Source organism: Artibeus jamaicensis, unplaced genomic scaffold (assembly GCF_021234435.1).
Source record: "Artibeus jamaicensis isolate MK-2021 breed Jamaican fruit bat unplaced genomic scaffold, CSHL_Jam_final contig_685, whole genome shotgun sequence".
NCBI classification, from domain to species: Eukaryota; Metazoa; Chordata; class Mammalia; order Chiroptera; family Phyllostomidae; genus Artibeus; species Artibeus jamaicensis.
The window spans coordinates 7,281,232-7,299,521 of NW_026521924.1; the positions used below are offsets into that span (position 1 = coordinate 7,281,232).

General features: G+C 37.0%; 1 protein-coding gene across 2 annotated transcripts in view; it reads left to right on the forward strand.

Moving 5' to 3' along the window:
* PAK5 (p21 (RAC1) activated kinase 5) overlaps positions 1-18,290 on the forward strand; it is a 290,608-nt gene that overhangs the window by 113,738 nt on the left and 158,580 nt on the right. The gene's annotated exons all lie outside the window — the stretch shown is intronic.

Sequence of the window (18,290 nt, forward strand, 5' to 3'; positions counted from 1 at the left end):
TGCTCAGAAAAGAGCAAGAGCATGTCCAGAGAGCAGAATATGGGATGAACCCATTTGAAGGAGTTCCCAATGGCCAAAACTGGGAGAAGTTGAGCAACAAAACACAAAATGAGAGTTTTAGATTGTAACACCTAGAATGAAATAAATATCCCCAAGTACATGCTGATGTAAATAAATAATTGGATACATAAACAAGATGAAGGGGCAGTTCTCCTTTATGGAAGATTTCCAGTTAAATACAAGGAATTAAAATAAATTCCTATGAATGAATTAGAGGAAATAGAAAATTGCCATTAGGCAAATGCTGCAGTAATAATTGTTGCAGACATAGTCCACTGGCATTTGCTAGAACCAGCAGGCTGGCATTTGTGGAGAACAGGATATCTGTGCACTCTAAAGAGTGCCACCCCCAAATATCTGCTAATTACAAAGGGGGGAAATAGCAACTTTTTACTGCTGGCAGATATCACTGTAATTAAACCATCAAGCTTAACATCACCAGTAACAAGACTTACCAACACTGTGAACATGCATTCCGAACATTTAAGCAACAGTTTAGTTAGTGATAGTTTGCCTTATATTATTGGTTTGAAGCCTCTACCTTAGAGCCCACCTTTGATAATATGTAATTTACCACAGCTTTGTCATAAAAGTTAAAAAATAAATAAATGGTATTTTCTGTCTCTTAGAAAACGTTTTCTTGCTAACTAGAAAAAAACGAAGTATGACTCAATCACAGTAGGTTAAATTAAGTATACATGTGTTTGGTATTCACTATATTAAAGTCCTAGAGTTGGTACAATTTCTAGAAAAAAATATACTACATTTAAAAAAATAGAAGGCTCTAAATGGTTATGCCTTTGGGCCAGTCATTTAAAAAAATAGCTTATACTTTGACTATTCTATTCAATTAAACATCCTAAGGTTTATCTCTTTCTAGCACATACAGCTGATCATTTTGCTTTAGGTACTAACACTTTAAGTTCTAGATAAAAATTCTTGTGCTTTTTTTTTCTTTAAGCCAGATAGTCAAAGTTCTGTCATGTTTTGCTTTGCTTAAAAAAATTCCTGTGCTTCATTTTGTCATGCATTTGGTGAATTTCAGTTCCATCCAGAATCACTTACTTTGTCAGGATTGAAACACACTGGCCATGAAAGATGGGTTTCAGAAGTGAAATTGTTGTGTGTAGCCAACACAGAGAGAGCCAGGGTTGCTGAGGTTGCTTCTGCTTTTTGACTTTGGCCTTTCTAAGTTGATTGAACTGTACTTGTGCTTTATATATATTCTTTAGTTGATTCTAAATTTAAACTTTTGAACAATCATGTTAAAAAAAACTAGCCAGTGGCCCAGAAAATAAGAGTCATAAACCTAAAGATCCATGAATTTAGAATGTGTGCCTATGAATAAAAATTGGGTAGGAATGTAAATGTTTGGGATGAGGTAATACTTTACAACAAATTACAAAATTAAAAAGCTGACAATGCAAACATCCCAACATGAGAAACAACATATTTTTATTAATAGACTATCCCAGCTTTATAATACATTTCAGTTGAAAATGTTTATATCTCTACCTTTAAACATCAAAATTATTTTGAAACACTGTTCTATAGAGAGAACAAAAACATAGTTTTTCCTTCAAGATGTCTGATTGGAATTTATTTTTACTACTAACATTTAGAAAAATATGTTTGGGTATCACATCTTCTTATCAGTACTGGCATGTATACTTATTTAGAATGATCAAATTTGGGAACACCTCTATCACATTTCTTCAACATATGAGCCCTAAGAAATCAGTGTATTTGTGATTAGCTTATATAGTCACTAATCTTAATATTCTTTAAATTGACAAACCATATCACCAGTTACACATCAGTGTCTTCCTTGTTATAGCTATGTTGAAGTTTATATTATCTTCATAATAATCATTTATGTGAAATCAGGAAGAATTTAAATATTTCCTGCTGTTCATATGATGCATTTGACTTTATCAGTTGAATTATCAAACAAGAACCAATCCATCACTTCTGTTCACAACTTCTCTCAGTGATTGCTCTGGGTATGATCTGAAAGTTATTTTTGATAACATAGGCTCATTCAAAGGCAGAATTATTTCTGTTAATTTAATTATTTTAATTGTTTCTGTTTCATATTTCATTATTTTTTTAGGTGTCTCTTATTTTATTTTTTTCTCTGGAAGTGACAAATTTAATCCCAATATTTAAAAATAATTTTTTCTTTATTTTAATTGTTCAAGTACAGTTTTCTGTCTTTTACTCCCATCTCAGCCCACCAAACCCAGCCCTCTCCACCTGCCTCCCATTTCCACACCGCCCTAGTTTTTGTCCATATGTCTTTTATAGTTGTCCCTGTAAACCCTTCCTCTTTTCCCTTGAAATTCCCTTCTCTATCCCCTCTGGACACTGTCAGCCTGTTCTCTATTTCAGTATCTTTGGTTATATTTTGCTTGTTTGTTTTGTTTAGATTCCTGTTAAAGGTAAGATCATATGGTATGTGTCTTTCACCACCTGGCTTATTTCGCTTAGCATAATGCTTTCCAGTTCCATCCATGCTGTTGCAAGGGGTAGGAGCTCCTTCTTTCTCTCGGCTGCATAGAATTCCATTGTGTATATGTACCACAATTTTTTGATCCATTCATTTACTGATGGGCACCTAGGTTGCTTCCAACTCTTGGCTATTGTAAATTGTACTGCTACAAACATTGGGATGCATAGGTTCTTTTGGATTGGTGTTTCAGGGTTCTTAAGATGTAATCCTAGCAGTGGATTTGCTGGGTCAAAAGGCAGATCCATTTTTAGTTTTCTGAGAAAATTCCATACTGTTTTCCATAATGGTTGTACCAGTCTGTAATCCCACCAACAGTGCTCTAGGGTTCCCTTTTCTCCACAGCCTCTCCAACACTTGTTGTTTGTTGCTTTGTTTATGATGGCCATCCTGACTGGTGTGAAGTGATATCTCCATTGTGGTTTTAATTTGCATCTTTCTGATGGCTAGCGATATTGAGCATCTTTTCACGTTGTCTCTGGATCCTCTGTATGTTCTCCTTGGAGAGATGTCTGTTCAAGTCCTTTGGCCATTTTTTAATTGGGTTGGTTGTCTTCTTAGAGTGGAGTCATGTAAGTTTTTTTGTATATTTTGGAGAATAAACCCTTATCTGAGGTATCATTGGCAAATATGTTTCCCCATACAGTTGGTTCTCTTTTTATTCTAATACTATTTTCTTTAGTATTAAAGAAAATACTATTTCTTTAGCCGTGCAGAAGCTTTTTATTTTGATGAGATCTCATTTGTTTATTCTTTCCTTTATGTCCCTGGCTCTAGGGGACATATCAGTAAAAATGTTGCTGCATGAAATATCTGAGATTCTCCTGCCTATGTTCTCCTCTAGGACTTTAATGGTGTTACAACTTATATTTAAGTCTTTTATCCACCTTGAATTTACTTTTGTGTATGGTGTAAGTTGGTACTCAAGTTTCATTTTTTTGCATGTAGCTGTCCTTTCAACACCATTTGTTGAAGAGGCTATCTTTACTCCATTTTATGTTGTTGCCCCCCCCTTTGTAGAATATTAATTGACCATAGAGACTTGGGTTTATTTCTGGGCTCTCTGTTCTGTTCCACTGGTCCATGTGTCTGTTTTTATGCCAGTACCAGGCTGTTTTGATTACAGTGGCCTTGTAATACAGTTTGGTATCAGGTATTGTGATCCCTCCTACTTTTCTTTCTCAAAATTGCAGCAGCTATTCAGGGTTGTTTATGGTTTCATATAAATTTTTAAAAATTGTTTATTCTATGTCTGTGAAATATGCCATTGGTACTTTAATAGGTATTGCATTGAATCTGTATATTGCTTTGAGTAGTATGGGCATTTTCATGATGTTAATTCTTCCAATACGTTAACATGGTATATGTTTCCATTTGTTTGTGTCTTCCTTGATTTCTTCCTTCAGTGTTGTGTAATTTTCTGCTTACAGGTCTTTTACATCCTTGGTTCATTTTATTCCTAGGTATTTTATTTTTTCTTTTTGCTATATTGAATGGGATTTATTTTCTTGATTTCTGCCTCTGCTGTTTCATTGTTGGTATAAAAAATGCCTTTGATTTTTGGATATTGACTTTGTATCTTGCTGTTTTGCCAAATTCATTTATTAGGTCAAGCAGTTTTGGGGTAGAATCTATAGGATTTTCCATGTACATTATCATGTCATCTGCAAGCAATGACAGTTTTCTTCCCTCCTTTCCAATTTGGATGCCTTTTATTTCCTTTTCTGAATGATTGCTATGGCTAAGACTTCCAATACTATATTGAATAGAAGTGGTGAAAGTGGACATCCTTGTCTTGTTCCTGATCTTAATGTAAAAGCTTTTAGTTTTTGCCCATTGAGTTGATGTTGGCTATAGGTCTCTCATATATGGCCTTTATTATGTTGAGGAATGCTCTCTCTATTCCCACTTTGCTGAGGGTTTTTATCATAAATGGGTGCTGTACTTTATGAAATGCTTTTTCATTAAGTGTTAGCTCTTCCTTAAATGCTTTGTAGAACTCTTCTGTGAAACCATCTGGTCCAAGGCTTCTGTGTGTCTGGAGTTTTTTGATTACTGCTTCAATTTCATTTGCTGTTATTCATCTGTTCAGGATTTCTGCTTCTTTTTCATTGAGTTTTGGAAGATTATACTTATCTAGAAATTTTTCCATTTCACTTAGGTTTTCAAATTTCTTGGCATACAGTTATTTGTAGTAATTTCTTACAATCTTTTGTATTTCTGTGGTATCAGTTGTAATCTCTCCTCTTTCATTTCTGATTGTGTTTATTTGGGTTCTCTCTCTTCTTTTCTTGACGAGCCTGCTTAAAGGCTTGTCAATTTTGTTTATCTTTTCAAAGAACCAGCTCATTGATCCTTAAAATTGTGCTTTTAGTTTCTATGTCATTTAATTCTGCTCTGATCTTGGTTATTTCCTTCCTTCTACTTGCTTTGGGCTGTCTCTGTTGTTGTTCCTCAAGTTCTTGTAGGTGTAGGGTTAAGTTGTTTGTTTGAAATGTTTCTATCTTTCTTAGGTACGCCTGTATCACTATGAACTTCCCTCTTAGGACTGCCTTTGCTGTGTCTCATAAATTTTGAGTTGGTTTGAGTTTGTTTTCATTTTTTCCAGAAAAATTTTATTTCTTTCCTAATTTCATTCTTGACCCATTTATTGTTTAATACCATGCAATTCAATCTCCATGATTTTGAGTGTTTGGGTTTTTTTCCCTTGGGGTTGGTTTCTAGTTTCAGGCCCTTGTGGTGGGAGAAAATGCTTGGTATGATTTCAATATTCCTGAATTTGGTGAGGCTTGTTTTGTGTCCTATCATGTGGTCTATCTTTGAAAATGTTCCATGTGCATTTGAGAAGAATGTGTATTTAGCTTCTTTGGGATGAAGGGCTCTGTATATATCAGTTAAGTCTGTTTCATCTAGGGCGTGTTCAATGCCACAATATCTTTGTTGACATTTTGTTTGGAAGATGTGTTCATTTTTTACAGTGGGGTGTTCAAATCCCCTACTATAATTGTGTTGCTGTCAATATCTTTCTTGAAGTCCTCCAGGATTTTCTTTATGTATTTGGGTGCTCCTATGTTGGATGAATATATATTTACAATGTTTATATCTTCTTGGTGGATTCTTCCCTTGAGTATTATGAAGTGACCTTCTGTATCTCTCTTTATGGCTTTTTTTTTTTTTTGAGGTCTGTTTTATCTGATACGAGTATTGCTACCCCAGCTTTTCTTTTCCTGTCCATTTGCTTGGAAAATTTGTTTACAGCCCTTTACTTTCAGTCTGTGTCGGTCTTTTGTCCTAAGGTGGGTCTTTTGTAGGCAGCATATGTGTGGGTCATGCTTTCTTATCCATTCAGCTATTCTATGTCTTTTGATTGGAGCATTTAATCCACTTAGATTTAAGGTTATTATTGATAGATACTTATTCATTGCCATTTTTGTACCTGTGTTCCCCTCTCTCTCTCTCTTTTTCTTCCTTTCCTTAAAGCAGTTTCTTTAGCATGTCTTGCAGAGCTGGTTTGGTGGAAGTGTATTTTTTTAGACTTCTTTTGTCTGGAAAACTTCTTATTTGACCTTGTATCTTGATTGAGAGCTTTGCTGGGTAAAGTAGCCTTAGTTGCAGGCCTCTGGTGCTCATTACTTGGAATATTTCTTGCCATTCTCTTCTGGCTTGGAGTGTTTCCATTGAGAAGTCAGCTGCTAATCTTACTGGGGCTCCCTTGTATGTTACTTCCCGTTTCTCCCTTGCCACCTTTAAGATTCTCTCTTTGTCGTAGAATTTTGCCATTTTCATTATGATGTGTCTTAAAGTGGGCCTCTTTTGGTTCCTCTTGATTGGGGACTCTGTATTTCCTGGGTTTGTGTGACTTTTTTCTCTTATCAAATTAGGGAAGTTTTCCATCATTACTTTTTAAAATAGGTTTTCTATCCCTTGCTCTTCTTCTCCTCCTTCTGGTATCCCTATTATTCAGATATTATTACATTTCATATTGTCTTGCATTCCTCTTAGTCCCTCTTCATTCTTTCTGAACCTCTTTTCCTTTTCTTGCTCTTTCTGGGTGTTTTTTCTACTTTGTCCTCCAACTCACTGATCTGATCTTCTGCTTCATTGATCCTGCTTTTGATTCCTTCTACTGTGTTCCTCAGTTCAGAAATTGTATTCTTCATTTCCTCTTGGCCCTTGTTGATAGTTTCTATCTCCTTTTTCATGTTGATATAGTTTGCAGTGAGTTCATTGTAGTTTCTCTGTAGTTTCTGGTAGCACATTGTGAGCTCATTGAGCTTCCTGATAACCACTGGTTTAAACTCAATATCTGATAGTTGAGTTGCCTCTATTTCATTTAGCATTCTTTTTGAGGCTTTCTCTTTTCCTTTCATTTGGGGAATTTTTTTGTCTTCCCATTGTTCGTGAGACTCTTCTTGTTAGCCTCAGCTTCTTAAATTAATCTGTTCTGGCTTCCTGGGTTTATAGTGTGAACTTCTGTGGTAGAATACCTGTGAGATTCAGTGGTGCAGTCTCCTTTGGGTATTCTGGCACTCACAGCTTCCACCTACTCTTTTTTGTCATCAGTTGGAGAGGTAAGGCAAAATGGTTTAAAACATCAAGAGAGTATTCTATGGCATTTACAGTAGCAGCTGATAGAAAAGAGATAGGAGATTTTTGGGCTATGTAAAGTGTTAACCACAATCTTCTGCTCAACTAGCCACTTTTTAGAAGGGATGGAAATGAGATAAGACTCTTGTTGGGGAGGGAAGGATTGTGAGTTGGATCTAGAAAGCAGTGAGGTTGTGGGAGGTCAGATTCTGAGGTAAGGTGAGAATAAAGGGTAGTAAATAGGTGTAGTGTGTGAGAGAATAGAATTAACCACTACAATAATACAATTCAGGAAACTGTGAAGTGGGCTAAGATCCGGGAGGGGTGTTGTGTAGTATTTACAATAGTATGAAACATCTATTATTTACAATAATATTACAGCAACAATCATATGACAAAAATCTATGAGATCTAGATACCAAGAATAGGGAGTATAGGACCTTGAGTAGAATGCTAATGCAATACAATTGAAGTGAAGGATAGTAAATTAGCAATACCCTATGAATGAGAGAACAGGGGAAACCTGTCAAATGATACTATATAACCAGCCAAACAAAGAAGACTATACAGAAAAAAGAGGAATACAAAAATACTATTAAAATAAAAGATATAAGTATAATGAAAAATAATAATATAAATATGCAATAACTTGCAGGTCCTCTGTAATAGCAAAGTGAAATTTGTCTCTCTGTCTCAGCTGTTGGGATGCTCCCTCTTTGGGTCCAACTCTGTTCTTTTCACAGTTTCAGGGGTTTTTTTTTTCCTCACTTGTGGGTATTTGAAAAAAAAGGCAGAAGAAGGAAGGAAGAAGAGATAAAATTGGAAATAAAGGAAGGAGGAATAAAATTAGAAAGAAGGAAAGAGAAGCAAAAGGATTTGAGAGATAAAAAATAATAAAAATTAAAAACTACTTAAAAAATCAAACAAACAAAAAAACCTCTTGCTGGTTTCAAGCAGGCCAGACTTGTTTTTCTGTTTCTGCTGGCGTCAGCAGGCTGAGCGGTGACTGATAGGGCTTTTCTTCCTTTCTATTCAGCACTTGCTCCCCTCTGCAGGTCCCTGGGTGTGGGCTCCAGGCCTCCCGAGGCGTGCTCTCTCTGGGTTTATGGATGTGGGCTCTGGGCCTTTCGAGGAGGTGCACTCTTTCCAGTTCCCATGGGTGTGAGCTCCAGGCATTCCAAAAAGTCTCTCTCCCTAGGTTGTGGGTGCACATTCCTGGCTAGGCCACCTCCGGTCACATAGACTCAGGTATACACTCTTCCCAGGGCTATGTGGGGGTGCTCACAGCCCCTATGTGTTTGCCACTTAGTCCTTAATCCCCTCTCTGCAACATCAAGCAACCAGGTCTCTCCCAGTGCTGCTCAGACCCTATTTGGCCGGGGAGGGAGAGCTGACCCAGCTGTCTCCCAAGAGCCCCATGGCCGGCTCAGCAGGCACCCGGCCTGGGGCTGCAGCCTCCCTGGTTCCCTCGCTGATCCCAGGGCCCTTATTGTCCTGAAGCACTTTCTTTATCTTCTGGTTTTTCAGTGTCCACTATAATTTTTGATCTCCTATTTTCATATATGCTGTGGTACTGGTGGCTGTCTGCTCTGTTCCTCCATAGATCGGCCAGGTTTCTCTCCCATGTGTAGGGGGAGGTGGAATCCGCTCCCTCTTACCTAGCTGCCATCTTCTTTAGCCTCACAGTGGTTTTAACTTGCATTTGTTCGATGATTAATGGCATTGAGCGTCTTTTCATTTGTCTGTTGGTCATCTGTATGCCATCTGTAGAGAAGTGTCTACTCAGGTCTTTTGCCCATTTTTTTAATTGGATTGTTTGGGAGACTTCTTTGGTGCTGAGTTCCTTGAGTTCTTTTTAAATTTTAGATCTTAGTTCTTTATGAGATGCATCATTGGCAAATATGTTTTTCTGTATTGTAGATTGTATTTCCATTTTGTTGTGTAAAAACTTCTTAGCTTGATCTGGTCTCATTTATTTATTTACTTATTTGTTTCCTTTGCTGGAGGAGATATATCAGAGAAAATATTAGTATGAGATTTTACTAATGTAAAATTATGTCTGAGATTTTACTGCCTGTTTTCTTCTAGGATTTTTACGGTTTCAAGTCTTAAATTTAGGTCTTAAATCAATTGTGTATGGTATGAGAAAATGGTCCAATTTCATTTTTTGCACATATCCATCCAGTTTTTCCAACACCATTCATTGGAAAACTATTACCCACTTCATGTTCTTGTTTCCTTTGTCAAATAGTAGTTGACCATAAAGACATGGGTTTATTTCTGGGCTCTCCATTCTGTTCCATTGCTCTATATCTGTTTTTTGTTTGTTTGTTTGTTTGTTTGTTTTGTTGGGTTTTTTTGGCTAGTACCAAGCTGTTTTGATTACTATGACCTTGAAGTATAGCTTGATATCAGGTAGTGTGATTCCTCTAACATTCTTCTTTCTCAAGATTGCTGTGGCTATCTGAGGTCTTTTGCAGTTCAGTATAAATATTTTGAATACTCATTCTAGTTCTGTGAAATACTCCATTAGTATCTTCACAGGAATTTCATTGAATGTATAGATTGCTTTGGGAACTATTGACATTTTAATGATAGGAATGATATTAATTCTTTCTATCCATGAACACAGTGTATGCTTCTACTTATTTATATCTTCCTCAGTTTCTTTCTTCAGTGTCTTATAATTTTCAAATAAAGGTCTTTACATCCTTGGTAAATTTGTTCCTGAGTATTTTGGTTTTTGGTGCAGCTATATATGGAATTATTTCTTATTTTTCCTTTTGTGTAGTTCATTATTGGTGTATAATAATACAACTGATTTCTGGATGTTTATTTTGTATCCTGCTACTTTATTGAATTCATTTATCAGGTCTAGTGGGGTTTTTTTGTGGAATCTTTAGGGTTCTGTATATACAGTATCATGTCATCTGCAAATAATGACAGTTTTATTTATTTCCACTTTGGATGCCTTTTATTTCTTCTTGTTGTCTGATTGCTGTTGCTAGGACTTCCTATACTGTGTTGAATAAGAGTGGTGAAAGCAGTCCTGTCTTGTTCCTGGTCTTAAAGGAAATGCTTTTAGTTTTTGCCCAAGGATGATATTGGATGTGGGTTTGTTATATAGGGTCCCATCCTAGAGCTATACAACTCAGTCTGTCCCAGACTCTGTCTGGAGCCTGAGTTCGGCAGAGAGGGCCACTAGGAGCTGGGAGGGTGGGGCTAGTGGATCTTCCATAAGTGGGAGTCACTGGTCAGCCTTGTGGGAAGATGAGGAGCGTGGCCTCCACCCCAGAGCCATACAACTCAGTCTGTCCTGGATTCTGTCCAGACCTTCTCTCCAGTGAGAGGCAATCAGAAGTCTGAAGGGTAGAGCCTCCAGGAGCTTGGAGGGTATGGGTAGGCTATCCAAGTTTCTTGGGAATGTGAGGGGAAAGGGCTCCCCACCACAGCCACACGACTCAGTCACTGACACCTCCTGAGTCTGCCCAAACCTCTGCTCCCTGACCAAACAGCTGACTCCTCAGCAGGGCTTGAGCTCTGCAGGGTGGGATGACAGGGAGACCAGAAGATGGGGCTATTACTTTCCCCTAAGCTGGTGCCATAAGGAAGAGAGTGCTTCACCCAAGACAGATGACATCTGTGGTGTGGAAGAGAGATCCCAGCACAAGGATTCTGGTGGCTGATACTTCAGCTCTCTTCCCAGTGCCATAGACCGCAGTGTCTCTTTGTGTGACTCTAGTCTATTCCACTCTCACTCTGCCAGAACCCTGCATGAGTAGCTGCAAACAAGATTTTGTGAGTTCCCCCTATGAAAATGTGCCTGTGTCTAGCAGACTCCTATCTCTCCCTGGTGGACAGAATCCCCACTGATTTTCACAGCCTGATGTTAGTTACATGGCACCTCTTCCTGGCTCTGGCACTCAGAGCTGGGGAGTCTGGTGTGGAGTTTAGACCACACACTCCTCAGGGGGAACCTTTGCAAGCTTACTTATTTCTCCAGAATATTAGCCACAGCACATGGGAGCAGGCCAGCCCTTTTCACAGCTCTAATTATCCTACCAGTCTTGATGTGGCTTCTTCTGTAAATCCTTGGTCATAAGACTTCTGTTCAGAAGGGAGAAGGGAGGGGATAAAGGGGGAAAAGGGTGAAGGGTCTACAGGAACAATCATAAAGGATATATGGACAACAACAGGGGGGATGGAAATGGGGGAGGGAGGTGGGGAGGGGTGGGGGGCAAAGGTAGAAAACTACTTGAAAACCAATAAAAAATTGTAATAAATAAATAAATAAATAAATAAATAAATAAATAAATAAATAAAATGGGCAAAGACTCAAACAGACACTTTTCCAATAAGGAGGGCCCAGAGACATATAAAAAGATGCTAAACATCACTAGCCATCAGAGAGATGCAAATTAAAACCACAATGAGATACCACTTCACACCAGTGAGAATGGCCATCATAAATAAACAACAAGGGTTGGAGAGGATATGGAGAAAAGAGAACCCTAGTGTACTGTTGGTAGGAAAGCAGACTGGTTCAGCCACTGTGGAAAACAGTGTGGAATTTCCTCAGAAAACTAAAAATGGAACTGCCTTTTGACCTGGCAATTCCACTGCTGGGATTACATCTTAAGAACCCTGAAACACCAATCCAAAAGAACCCATGCACCCCAATGTTCATAGCAGCATTGTTTACAATAGCCAAGTGCTGAAAGCAACTTAAGTGCCCATCAGTAAATGAATGGATCCAAAAACTGTGGTACATTTACACAATGGAATATTATGTAGCAGAAAGAAAGAAGAAGCTCTTACCCTTTGGGACAGCATGAGTGAAACCAGAGAGCATTATGCTAAGTGAAATGAGCAGGGAGTGAGGGACAAATACCATATGATCTCACCTTTAATTGAAACCTAATCAACAAAACAAACAAGCAAGCAAAATATAACCAGAGACATTGAAATTAAGAACAATCTGACAGTAACCAGAAGGGAGGTGAAAGGGGATAATGGGGTGAGGGGAGAAGGATTTTCAGGAACAACTATAAGCACACATGGAAAAAACCAAGGGGATTGGAATCAGGGGAGGGTGGTGGGGATGGTCGTGGTGGAGTATTGTGGAGTAAATGCAGACAACTGTAATTGAATAATAATAAAATAATTTAAATTAAGAAAAAAGACTTCTATTCAGCTAGTCTTCAGGTGGTTATTCAGGTTGATAATTCTGTATATTAGTGGTAATTCTAGTGTGGTCCTGGGAGGAAGTGAGTATAGCTTCCACCTGCTCTACCACCATTTTAAATCTCTAATTTCCCTACATTCTTTAATAAATAAATATTAAAATGATATAAAAATGTTCCCTTAAATAAACAATCACCAGAGAAGGTTGATTTCTCACTTGCTTTAATGTCACTTTCAGAACAATTTTGTATATTGCAGTTAAACTCTATGTTCAAACTTTGTTGAATTTTCAAACAAAAATTTTTAAACTATATTTTAGTATACTTAATATGTTGATGATCCCATATTGCAAGGCTTAAGCTTTATAAAAGTCAGATTTCCTCCATACACATGTATCCAGAGCTGCAGGGTGTGGAGGAAGTCATTGTGTCATGACGTTGGCAGTGAGGATGTATAGGTGTCAGAGAACATCTGGAAGCTGTTGCTTCATTCGATGACTAGCAAACACTGAACTATAATGGAAATTGACTCTGGAACACATAAATACATCCCACTGTTTACAAAACCAAAGCATTCCCACCTCACATTTCCTTTTAGCTTGAGCCCCAAAATAGCTATAACCACCCCAACTCCATGCAACACCTAGAAAAGTGTGATGTAGGAAGTTGAAATGCAAAGAGACAGCTGTCTTAACCAGTTGCTGTTAAAATATCTTACATTTTTATATTTTGCAAAAATATATAACCATGTGAACATATTCTAAGGTTCTTCTTAGGATGTCCGTGAACAAGTGAATGGCCATAAACCTTTGGTTTGTGATACATTAATCTTTTTTTCCTTATTGAGCAGGAAAGATATCAGAAGTCAAATCAATGAAGACATTAATGACAAATTAGTAACCGAGTGTTGGCAATTCAACAAAATCCTGAAAATCTTACATTTGAGAGAAGTGTCTGAAACTTGCCAATAACCCTTAAAAAGATCATACTCCAGGACCAAAAACTTTAATAAACTCTTTAAAACTATTAATTAATTTTTTATTAGTCAATCAGGCTGGCCTTTCTTGGAATGGGCCTGTACAAGTGAGGGAGCCTGGGTTTTGTGGTTCATTTATTTATTTATGATTCAGTTTCTGCTATTAATTTTTATCTAAATGAGCTCAGGGACTTGAAGTTCAGATGCCCAGTTAAAAATCCTTGCTTTAAAGAAGGAGGGGAGTGATTATATGATCTCACCTATAAGAGGAATCTAATAAACAAAATAAACTGACAACCAAATCGAACCACAGGAATGGAAACATGGAACAGGTTGACAGTTATGGTTGGGGGGAGGGGGATAATGGTGGAAAGAAGGGGAAGGGGCTAGACAAAGAACATGTATGAATGACCCACAGACATGAACAACAGTGTGGGAATTGACTGGGAGTGGGGGGTGGGATGGGCAGGGGATGAAAAAAAATGGAATAACTGTAATAGAATGTAACAATTAAAAATGAAGAAAAAAAAAAGGACTCCATGGCAGCCCTTCTTTCTTGGCATCTGTCTTTTTCTCTCCCTAAGTTCCCCCACCATTCCTTTATCTTGTCCTCTGTCTTTGGAAATCTAAGTTCAGCAGGATCAGCATGGCCAGGTGCAGATTCATTGAAGTAAAGATTAGAGACTCTTCGTGTTCCAGAGACATTATTACTGGTTTTTGAGTTATTATATTTTACTATTTTTTATATCAAATTAACTTCATTTCTGTACAACTCAAACACTTAAAAATTTAATGTTTCTAAGCCTAATGTTGTATAGTAATTCAGAGTACCTAAAGTTCTTACACACACATTATTTTATTTAATCCCTTGAAAATTGTGGGGGTATGTGCCATCATGTGAACACATGCTGTTGTTACCTTGAGTTCAGAATGAGGGAGCTCTGGTACAGAATGGTTCAGTCAACTTGGGGTACTAGCAAATAAAAACTTTAAGTGCCTTTTCTATTCAACCAGAAAACCAGTGTATCCACGCTTAATTGTTCAGTTGATTTTTCAACATAACAGGCAGCTACTCCTAAAATAAAAGTCAATACATTATAAATTGCTCTTCCAGATGAAAAGAGCATTGACATGGGATCATTGTCTATAGTTCACCATCCTGAAAGGCTTGATCCTTCCATTGTCTCAAGGGGAATGTCTCATAGAGGCCAGACATCTAAATGGTATTTTTCTGTTTAAAAATCAAGTTTCATTATTTCTTGAAAAGAAAAACAAAATAGTTCTCAACTCCTATTCGAGGAAATACAAAGACAGCAAGTAGTTCTGTAGGTTCCTGAGAAGTTTCCCAAGAGAGTGTTCACTGCAGTCAACAGGTGCATAAATATTACAACAATGCAGTCCCCCATGTTACAGTTATCTGGCTTTGAATGAATGAAGCCTTTTTAAGTGGATTAGATTTTCTACTTCCCTGAAGTTGTTTTTTCAAATTTTTAGTGTATCTGTTACATTATTTTCTCCCATGGAAGCAGAATATAGCTTATTCTAACCATGAGGAAAGAGGAAGGGATGCTGAGTTCAACTCTGGAAATAAATATTTTACTATGTAGAAAGACAGAGATCACAGAGGGGCAGGTGAGTAGCAGGAAACAAATGTGATATTGTTTTCAATTGCTCGGAGGTTTATATTAAACTGTCCCCGCTGGCGTGTTTTCTGCTTGGCTTTTACACTGCCAAACCTGGCAATGAAACCCTTTGTGTACTAGGGTTTACCTATTAGATGAAGAGCGTGGCATCTAGCCGAAGGTATGGGATCATCCACATTGTAAAGTATGCGCAAAGAGAGAGCTATCATAAAGTGGCGCAGCACTGAAGATATATTTTCAAGAAAAGATGATCCACACTAATTTATTTTGGAAAGATTCTATTTTGGTAAAAATAGTGAGAAGGTTAAAAGCTAAATCGTGTGCTAGGCTTTTTCTAAAATATATTCTTTTCTCTTTACCCTGTTGTCTCACAGTTGCTGGGAGACTTTGACCTGATGGTGTTTAGCACTGTTCATAATTTCATATTTAGTGGAGTTCATTTGGCCAGAATGTAATATTAATGAGGCCAAGGTCAGAGTCTATTCTCTTTGAGAGAGAGGAGAAAAAGTTATGTTTTTCCAACATAATAGCACAGACTACATATCAAATCTGCCATTCACAAATTTGCATTTTGGGGTACAGGGGGAAGCAGATAAAAGGGTGAATAGTGCAACAAACATCTGAAGATTGCAGGGCTGATGGGACCCCTTTCATCCTGGGTTTAAAGCACCTTAAGTTTTATCTGCATCAGATATTCATCCTTAAATATGTGGAGGGAAAAAAAAGTGTGCAAGCACTAAACTTTTTGTACTGATATAGTTGATGGTAGTTTTCTTTTATATATAAAATAAAATCTTCCAGTGTTTTAGTGATTTGCCAGTAAGCCCTGAAATAAATGCATATCTCAGAGTCAGTTGCCACTGGTAATAAAGGTTTTGTTTGTTGTTGTTTGACCTGATGGTCAAGGAGCCCAATATTGAGGGGTCAATTTATCAGACAATATGTGGAAACAAAATGTGCAAAATGGGGTAGACTTATGTGTTAAAAAGTTATCTGTGCTTCTTTCATAGCTGCATCTCTATTTTTGTAGCATACATTACAGCCATTGAGATGCTTTTTTTCCTCATAAGTCAAAGTGTGGGTGAACTATATATAACTTTTTCAAGTTATTCACAGGTGATAGGTTACTACTTTTAGGTTTTAAAAGTTAAATTCAGTTATCTAAAATGCTGCTTAGGTTGGTTTTATAATTAATGCAAACAAGAGCCAACATTTTATGCTATTCATTATTGGCCAGGAACATTACACAGGCCATTTTTACCACACCCTCAAGGCCACTCCATGTTATAGAAAGTGGGCCACCTCTCCAGTTTTTAGATGAGTAAATACATTGTGGGAAAATGAATTGTCCTAAACGATGCAGCCAGTATAAGGTGGAGCCACATCTGTTGATTCTAAATCTAACCCCTTCCTCTTAAAGGTTAGATGTGTTAAACTCTATTAGAATTAAATATTAAATTTAATTGGCATCTGCACCTCATATTCAGATGTACTCTACCAATTGCTTCAGAATGGTATAGCCATTATCAGAATGTAGTCTACTTAATATTCAGATTGCTATTTTTGTGTTAGCAGTGGCAATATGGTTTTATGAGATGTACTCATATAGATAATGGTTTCATTATCTATATCAGTGGCATGTTTAAAGAGAAAGACATTTGAGAGGAGAGTTTTAGTGATGATCCAGGCATGTATTAAAGTAAGTTTTTGGCATCTGATTTATTATTAACCTGGTTATTTGCAGAATAAATAGAAAATTAAAATTAATGGTAATCCTTGTAAAATAAGCTCAAAGCAAATATTGGATAATTATAAATATTGGATATTGGATAATGTTATTAACAAATTATAAAAAGAAAATGTATTCAATTCATTCTGTTTTTCTGGGTAAAGGAATTATTTTTGTAAAATGTACTAAATTATGTTATTGTTAAGTGGTAGACCCATATGATTACATCAATCCTGAAATTATATTTCCTAACAAGTTGACTTCTGATATTCTGAAATAAATGAAGAGAATATCACAGGACTTTAAAAGGAACTTCTACTTATATTTTAGATTATTTCGAACTACATTTTTATTTTCAATTATAGCCAACATTCAACATTACCGGTTTCAGTTGTACAGCATAGTGGTCAGACATTTCTTGTACCCACCTGGCACCATGTGGAATTATTATAGTATTGTTGACTGAATTCTCCATTCTGTATTTTATATCCCAGGGACTATTTTGTAACTGCAAATTTGTATTTATTCGTCCCTTCACATTTTTCATCCATCCTCCTAATCCCCTTCCCATTGGCAACTCATTTTGAACTAAATTAATAGCACATAAAAGCTGAGCTTCCAGAACCATCCTCCTAAGATTTCTTGTTACCTATGCAAGACATTGCATTTAAGCAAGTCCAGCTAATATTGGCAATGGTAGTTTAACACCAGGGCATGATTTTCAGAAGGTTATTTTACCAACAAGTTACTTTCCATGAACTTCAGATTATTTGAGGTTAAGGTTTTCTTTCCTCCCTAATCCTCACCTAAGTAAGGATTTGTTTATTGATGAGAGAGAGAGAGAGAGACATCCATCAGCTTTCTGCTGCATGCACCCCAAATAGGGATCAGACCTGCAATCTAAGTACGTACCTTGACCAGAGATCAAATCTGAAGCCTTTTGGTGTATAGGCTGATGCTCCAACCAGCTGAGTCATCTGACCAGAGCAAATGAATTGAGGTTAAGTTTAACCACTTTAAAATATTGAAAAGTAAACTTAATTGGAAAATCTTTGCAACAACTTTAAAACATAAATCTGTATTCCTAAGGAAGTCTCATATATTTTTAAATGCACTGGAAAGTAGATACTTAAAGTGTAAAGCCTTAAAAGTCATAGAGTACTGGCATTTTTACAGATAATACAAGCCTGCTAAGTGTGTACATTGTGCCTACAGTTAACTGATTCAGGTAATAAAATAAAAGCAGGCATTTCTTATAATTATTCAAGAAGAGAAAAATGGAGTCGTCTTCTGGGTGCAGTTTGAGTTTTCCCATCATGAATAAGGAGGACTATAAGCCTATAATTATTTTCAGGGAAGTTTCTGTACACTTGTCTGAAGATTGGATGAGCAATGATTAGTATCAGGAAAAAGTAAAGAACCGGATCTGGAATTTGTCCTTTTAATAGGTTAGGAGAGAGTAACTGCTTTCATTTCCTGGATCTTTCATGAAGCATATGAAATCTGGATTTACTCTCCTTCTACCCTACCAGTAGAATTTATTTTTTACTCTTTAAGTAGCAGTACTATGCTGAATTATAAGCAAAGTTGGGAAAATAGATCT